We start from the raw sequence: 7,660 nt of genomic DNA, 5'->3' as shown, positions 1-7,660 counted from the left end.
GATATTTATTTTTATCTGACTAATTTCGCTTAGCATAATACCCTCTAGTTCCACCCACGTAGTTGCAAATGGCAGGATTGCATTCTTTTTGATTGCCGAGTAATACTCCATCGTATATATATACCACATCTTCTTTATCCATTCATCCATCGATGGACATTTGGGCTCTTTCCATATGTTGGCTATTGTTGATAGTGCTGCTATAAACACTGGGGTGCATGTGCCCCTTCGAAACAGCACACCTGTATCCCTTGGATAAATACCTAGTAGTGCAATTGTTGGATCGTAGGGTAGTTCTATTTTTAATTTGTTGAGGAACCCCCATACTGTTTTCCAGAGTGGCTGCACCAGTTTGCATTCCCACCAGCAGTGCAGAAGAGATCCTTTTTCTCCACATCCTCGCCAACATCTGTTGTTGCCTGAGTTAATGTTAGCCATTCTGACAGATGTGAGGTGGTATCTCATTGTGGTTTTGATTTGTATTTCCCTGATGGTGAGTGATGTGGAGCATTTTTTCATGTGTCGGTTGGCCATCTGGATGTCTTCTTTGGAGAAGTGTCTGTTCATGTCTTTTGCCCATTTCTTCACTGGATTTGTTTTTTTGGGTGTTGAATTTGATAAGTTCTTTATAGATTTTGGATACTAACCCTTTATCTGATATGTCATTTGCAAATATCTCCTCCCATAATGTCGGTTGCCTCTTCATTTTGCTGATTATTTCCTTTGTTGTGCAGAAGCTTTTTATCTTGATGAGGTCCCAATAGTTCATTTTTGCTTTTGTTTCCCTTGCCTCTGGAGACGTGTTGAGTAAGAAGTTGCTGTGGCCAAGATCAAAGAGGTTTTGCCTGCTTTCTCCTCAAGGATTTTGATGGCTTCCTGTCTTACATTTAGGTCTTTCATCCATTTTGAGTTTATATTTGTGTATGATGTAGGAAAGTGGTCCAGGTTCATTCTTTTGCATGTTGCTGTCCAGTTTTCCCAGCACCACTTGCTGAAGAGACTGTTTTTATTCCATTGGATATTCTTCCCTGCTTTGTCAAAGATTAGTTGGCCATACATTTGTGGGTCCATTTCTGGGTTCTCTATTCTGTTCCATTAATCTGCGTGTCTGTTTTTGTGCCATCCTTCCTAGACTTTTTACCAAGGTTTGCCTTTCCCTCCCTACTCCTTCTGTTTCTTGTACTAATGATTTGAGTGGTTTATTGGGAGGTTGTTTATTCTGGTGCAGATGGCTATAGAGAAAGGCTGAAATCTTTCCTGAAGGCTGAGGTCTGCTTTGTGTTAACAGTCTGAGACTAGTGGATGGATGGGTCTGTGCAAGTAGGAGAAAAGCACTTCAGGGGGCTGGATGCCTACAAGGTGCTCTTGGATGGAAGGTTTTAAAGGTGATGCCTGGAGGCAAGCTGGAGCTAAGACAGGAGGAGTCTAGGTGAGACCTCTTTGCCCTGGAATCTTCTGTGGACTGTGAACTCTGGTAGTCTAACAATTGGTTGTTCTTTGTGACTATTTGCTTCTTATTGTGTGCTAGCTTTTATTGCAAAGCCTTCTGCAGATCTTCCAACCTTGGGAATTTGAAAGGAAGAGATTTGGTCCATTTTTGGGTGTGAAGGGGCAACACTCCCCTCCCCACTATGATGACTGTAGGGATTAGTGTGGGCCTGAGGGGAATGTGAAGTTTGGGGACACATTAGGCTGTGTGGTCTGAGACATTATCCTTCTAATCTTGGGGAACTGATTTATTTTCCTATGAGAAGTGGCATTTTCTTTCTTATATAATCTCTAGTACTAAGTATAAGATTATTTCTCAGAAATACAAAGGGGCTGGACCAGAAAGGATGAAACTCTGGAGTTCATTTAAAGGTTTACACAGTAGAGGTGACAGCAGACGATCAACCTTGCCTGCTTTTCATTGGTGCCAGGCACCTTCCCACGAGGGTTTTAGGTTGTTGGGACCAGTCTGCCCCTGGTGCATCTGCTCCCGGGGAGGTTCATTTTCTACCTGTATTTGGATAACACACTGGGTTCCTGGCTTCTCCTGCTTTGGTCTCCCTATGTGCCTGTTGTTCCACAGTACAACTAAGTGAGCTGAATTACAGAGGGAGGTAAATTGTCCTTTCAGGAGGAGGGATGTAGCAATCCCAAATGCCAGGGCCAGTTGACCAAGGCACCAATTCTTACTGCAAACTGGAGAATGCAATGCATGTAGTCTTGTTGCCTGTTATGAAAACGGGGAACGGTAATTTCTGAGGGGTGGGGAGGTCTATAAATAACTGCCAAATATTATAGCTATAGAGTATTGAAAAGTAAGCAAAAATGATTTGGGGCACATGATTTTTTCATGCCTTCAGCAAGGTATATGCAGTAGAGCCAGCTTTTCCTTATCTATTATAATTTTTTTTTTAATTTTTTTTTAACGTTTACTTATTTTTGAGACAGAGAAAGACAGAGCATGAACAGGGGAGGAGCAGAGAGAGAGGGAGACACAGAATCTGAAACAGGCTCCAGGCTCTGAGCTGTCAGCACAGAGCCCGACGCGGGGCTCGAACTCACGGACCGTGAGATCATGACCTGAGCCGAAGTCGGACGCTTAACCGACCAAGCCACCCAGGCACCCCTATCTATTATAATTTAAAACTCAGGCATGGAAGCAGGTGACGGACTTCAATGGACTGGAGGGCTGTGCTTTTTCCACTGAAAGAACTCTTTCAAATGGACTCTGGGTTAAAAACTAACCACTTTTTTCTAGCCAACCCCCAATCTCTCTCTCTTTCTCTCTCCCTTCCATTCTATGTATGTATGTACGTATGTACGTATGTACGTATGTACGTATGTATGTATGTATGTATGTATGTATCTTCCTATCTATCCATCCATCATCTAATTCTAGGTGTTTTGTTTTTTTTTTCCTCCTTTTTGAGAAATGTCAGGATCTGTATGAAGATGCTGGTCACTATTCCTTGTGACTGTTGATTCAGGACTTTTGGTACATTTCATCCTGTGAAGCTGTAGGTATAAGGTTGAAATAAGTGAAGTTACAGTATAAAATGATTATCGCTTTGCAGAGTGTCTATTAGGTGGCATCTTATAGAACCTGAAATCCAGACTATTATATAAAATGGGCCTCAGACTATACCTTTGGAGAAAAAAAAAAGAAGCAGTTTCTTCTCACATGGTGGTGTCCTAATGGAGGCATAGCAAATAGTTATTTAGAAACAAGTAATTGTCACCATAAAAAAACAAGGTAGTATGAGTGGTACAACACATATGACCAATGTATATGCTGATTAAGCAAAAGAAAAATGATTTCTTTATTCATTTTACTACTTAAGAGCATCATGATAGAGTAGATTTGCCAGTCTACTGGGGGCACTTGCTTTTAATATGTGTGAGCAGGAGTTCCCATAGCCTCAGGCTTCTATGCCATTCTTCTAGCATCACTTTCCCCCCAGGTCTCCGTCAGTGCAATCTGGAGCTGCTTAGTGCAGCTGAGTTCAGCCAGCCTTGCCCATTGCACATATCCCTTAAGCTCCTCTTTAGTTGTGACCTCTTGGAGTTTGAAGTTGCAGGAGAGATACTTCCAGGGGGACTTGCGTAGGAGCAAAAAGACATGTTCCTATAGATTATGAGCAATGGGTAGAGCCTGTGAAGAAACTGCTTATGTTGGGGACCAGAGCCTTCTTTATCTATCTATCTATCTATCTATCTATGTATCTATCATCTGTCTATGCATGCATTCGTGCATCCATTCATCCATCCATGTATCCACTCATTCATCCATCCATGTATCCACTCATTCATCCATGCTGTTTATCTATGCATCTGTCCATCCATGCATCCATCTATGCTTCCAACCTTCTATCAGTACATCATCCATTTCTCCATCATCCATCTGCCCCTATAGCCAAGGGGGAACACAAATTCCTTGATTTTGGAGATATTTGAATTGATTTTGTTCCTTTTGGGGAGATATAATTCAATTGAATAAAAAGTTAAAGGCTAGTGTACTGCATCAAAGTTTTCAAACTTTTTTTTAAACAGTGAATCTCAAGGCACCTGGGTGGTTCAGTCAGTTGAGCATCCAACCCTTGATTTCAGCTCAGGTCATGATCTCATGGTTCATGGGTTTGAGCCCCACATCAGGTTCTGGGCTGACAGAGTGGAGCCTGTTTGGGATTCTCTGTCTCCCTCTCTCTCTTTCTGCCCCTCCCCCACTCACGTGCACACACTTTCTCAAAAATAAATAAGTAAACACTAAAAAAAACAGTGAACCTCAAAAGAAACCTCATATATGAGATAAATACATAGCCATCTGAAAAGTGATCTGGAGTTCCATTTGCTCTGCAAATACCCACCTCCCAACTACTGTGACAACTTCACAAGATCCCTTTGCTCCCCAGAGCACAGTTTACAGACTGCTGTGCTTTGGTATAAAGCAAAGTATTGATGATGTGGTTTGGGTGGTGGATCTTGTGGGGGATTAAGGGAAGGGGGAGTTCACTGGGGCTGGAGACTTTGGAGGAAGTGTTTTGAAGATGGGTATGTCTTGAAAGGGAGTCATGTTTGAACCAGGAGAGTTGGGGGACACACTTCTTGGCAAGGTAAAGGACAGAGATAGGATGAGTAAAGGCCCTGGAGGGGGAGATGGGGTAGAGGCAGAAAGGGTGTCAGTCAGGGTCCAATAAGGAAAAGGTGGCATAGTCAAGCTGGGTATTGAGGAGAGTGTAATGATGGGGTGATTGAGAAAGCTGCAGCAGGTTTAAGGAAAACAATAAAAGTGTGGAATCTTGGAGCTAGTGTATCAGCAAGCCATTACTAGGGGTAAGAGGAAGTTGCTACTCCTGGACCCAGGGACAGAACTGGACCACCTAACAGGAGGTGTGGCCTTTGGTAGAGAGGTCCCACCTATTCCTGGTGACCTTCAAGGAAGAGACGAGGGAAATAAATACCCCACTTAGCTCTTTTCTCCCAGTGTGTCTCATTGTCCAAACCAATTGGAAGCCAGGGAGGCCCTCTTCAAGGTGATGACAGATGTACAAGAGGGCAGACAGTTACTTTAACACTTCTCAAGCCGTTGGTCATGTCACATCTGCCAATATTGGCCAAAGCAAGTCATGTGGCTGAGCCCAAGTCAAGGAGCAAGAAGGTCCCCTCCTCTCAGACAGATGGGGAAATTGCCAGGTTGCCTGTGAAGAATTGGAACCAGTAATTCAGCCTATCAAAATTTCCCTTAAGAGGATGAGGTGGAAAATAGATTGTGCAGGAGGGGGATTAGTGTGAACAGCTTTGGGTGGTACAACTTCTATTTGTACTCCCACCCCCACCATATCCATCCTCCCTTCCTTTTATCATAATAGAATTTTCAGCTTGACACGTGACTGTATTTCACAGCTGAAGACAGTTTTTCCTAGCATTCCTTGCAAGTAAGTAAGGCTATTTGACTAAGTTCTGGGTGAAGAGATGTGAGTAGAAGTGGTATATACGGTTTCTGCCCTTAAAGGGATTAATTAACTTCTTTTCCCACCCTCTCCCCCAAGCCTGCTTCCTGGAATGTGGATGTATTGCTGAGCCCTCTTAGATCATGCTTGCTTCAGGATGGCAGAGCGAGAAGACTGCAGGAGGGCGGCTCCCCGGGCTGCTTATGTACCTATAGTCAGGTGCAAGGGAAAGAAGCCTCCAACTTTTTAAGGCTGCTGCTATTTTGGGTCTTTATTTCATCAGCCAAATCTGTAATTAATACAAATTCACAAAAACCTCTATTCCTCTGATACCCAATGGAAGGGATAACACAGAAGGAGGTATAAGTTTTGTTTTTGTTTTTGTTTTTTTCAGTCTTACTGGTATAAGGGAGAAGAGATCTCATAATTTTAGTTTTTCACCATGTTATCCCTATCTAGTATTTTGAAAGGATGCATTATCAGTGAGCTAGTTGCTGATGCAGTTTCCCTAATGATATTGGGACAGGTAGTGACAGGTCTGAACCAGTTCTGGACAATGCTGGTTCTATATGTGAGTGGAGGGCATGGCAGGCAAAGAGAGAAATGAGAGGAAGGGCAAACAAGCTCTTTGCCACTTGAGTATGTGTCATAACCAGGAAGTAGAGAGCAGGATTCCAACTTGGGCCCATTTGGCTCCAAAGCCCATCTCTCCTCATTTGGCACTAATTATATCAGAAAACTGGGAGAGGTCCAGCTACTCTAGAATCTAGAGTGGGTTCTTCAAACTAGCCTCTTTGGACATCCATGGCATTGGGGGCCTCTTTGCTAATTGACGTTGAAGGCAATGGTCTAGTACTTTTATCTAAACTGTGCAAATCAGGATTCCTACATTCTCTCTCTGGTCCTGCTAGAGAGAGGTAATCTTGGTGGTTTGAGATTTCTTGTGGCAAAGAACAAAATACAATGGGAAAAGCCTAGGCTCTCAGGAAGGTCCTGGTTGGGAGTATAGAAGACAGTATGGAGGGGTGGAAGCTAGGCAGCCATGAGTTCAAATCCCAGTTCTTGGAAGATTATTTAATCAGTCCAATCTTTAGTTTTCTTGCATAAGGGTTGGAAATAGTATATGTCAAGTTCCTAACCTATAGTAGGTGCTACTATAGAGCCAGCACTTTGTGCTTGTTTATGTCAGGCCTGGCCTGGCTCCTGCTTCATGGCACAGGAATTAATTTTAAGAAGCTTGTAACTCCCTGCAGCTTCCAGCCATGATTTGGTGGGTCTTGGCAATTAGTGACATGTAAAGAATACACAAAACTCTGGTGCCAAAGGTTAGGAGACTGGTCAAAGGGCAATTCTCCATACCTGGCCAAGAAGACTAAATTGAGACCCTTGGTTATGCCCATTTTATGACCTGTCTGAATGAGTTGTTAACACAAGTCTCTACACTGGCAGCTTCCTCCTGCTCAAGTTGCCAGGTGACCCTGCTTTGCAAACTGAGGGCTAATGTCCTTTGATGGAGTTTGGAGGCTGGGACACAATCCCAACTATGGCAGGCTGGGGTGGACTGAGATAGTTTATTCATAGACCATTCATTGAAAAATGTGAAAACCAGGAGTCCTGTCTCTGGGGAATTAATGTTAGTTTTCTTAAGCCTGCTTTTTTCTGGACTTTTGCTCAACTGGGCATGCTATATACTTATTTGAACAAGGATATCTTGGAGGAGAGGAAAAAGGATGAACAGGTGAAGCAAAATCTTTTCAACATCTGCTATGTGACTTATAAAATAAATATGACACCATGCCATTAAGGGATTCTTCCCAGGAAAATGGAACTGTTGTACAGAGAAATGCCTCAAAAAGACTGAAAAGTCTATCTGTACTTGTAAAATTGTTGAGTATAATGGTAAGAAAAGAGATACTCCATCACACTACCATTTAGAAAAGGTTTCTAAAGTTTTTCCCTGACTCAGGGCCATACTTCGGTAATAGAATGAATCTGTTTTATCATCTGATTCTTTCCACTCTATCTTCCATTCACGTTGATGGACTGAGACAAATATAATAAGCATTCATCCAATATACTGGATGTATAATAACCAACTTTTAGCAACATGAATCCCTTCATTTCTCTTGCTTGGCTTCTTCTACTCTTCAGTTCTTTTAAGATTTCATAACTGACTGGCCACATTCACCTTTCTCTCTTCTCAATTCAGTAATTTTTAGGTCTCT

The sequence above is a fragment of the Panthera onca genome, chromosome D3, assembly GCF_046562875.1.
Source record: "Panthera onca isolate mPanOnc1 chromosome D3, mPanOnc1 haplotype 2, whole genome shotgun sequence".
NCBI lineage: Eukaryota > Metazoa > Chordata > Mammalia > Carnivora > Felidae > Panthera > Panthera onca.
Note: the sequence above shows the minus strand (reverse complement) of the source record.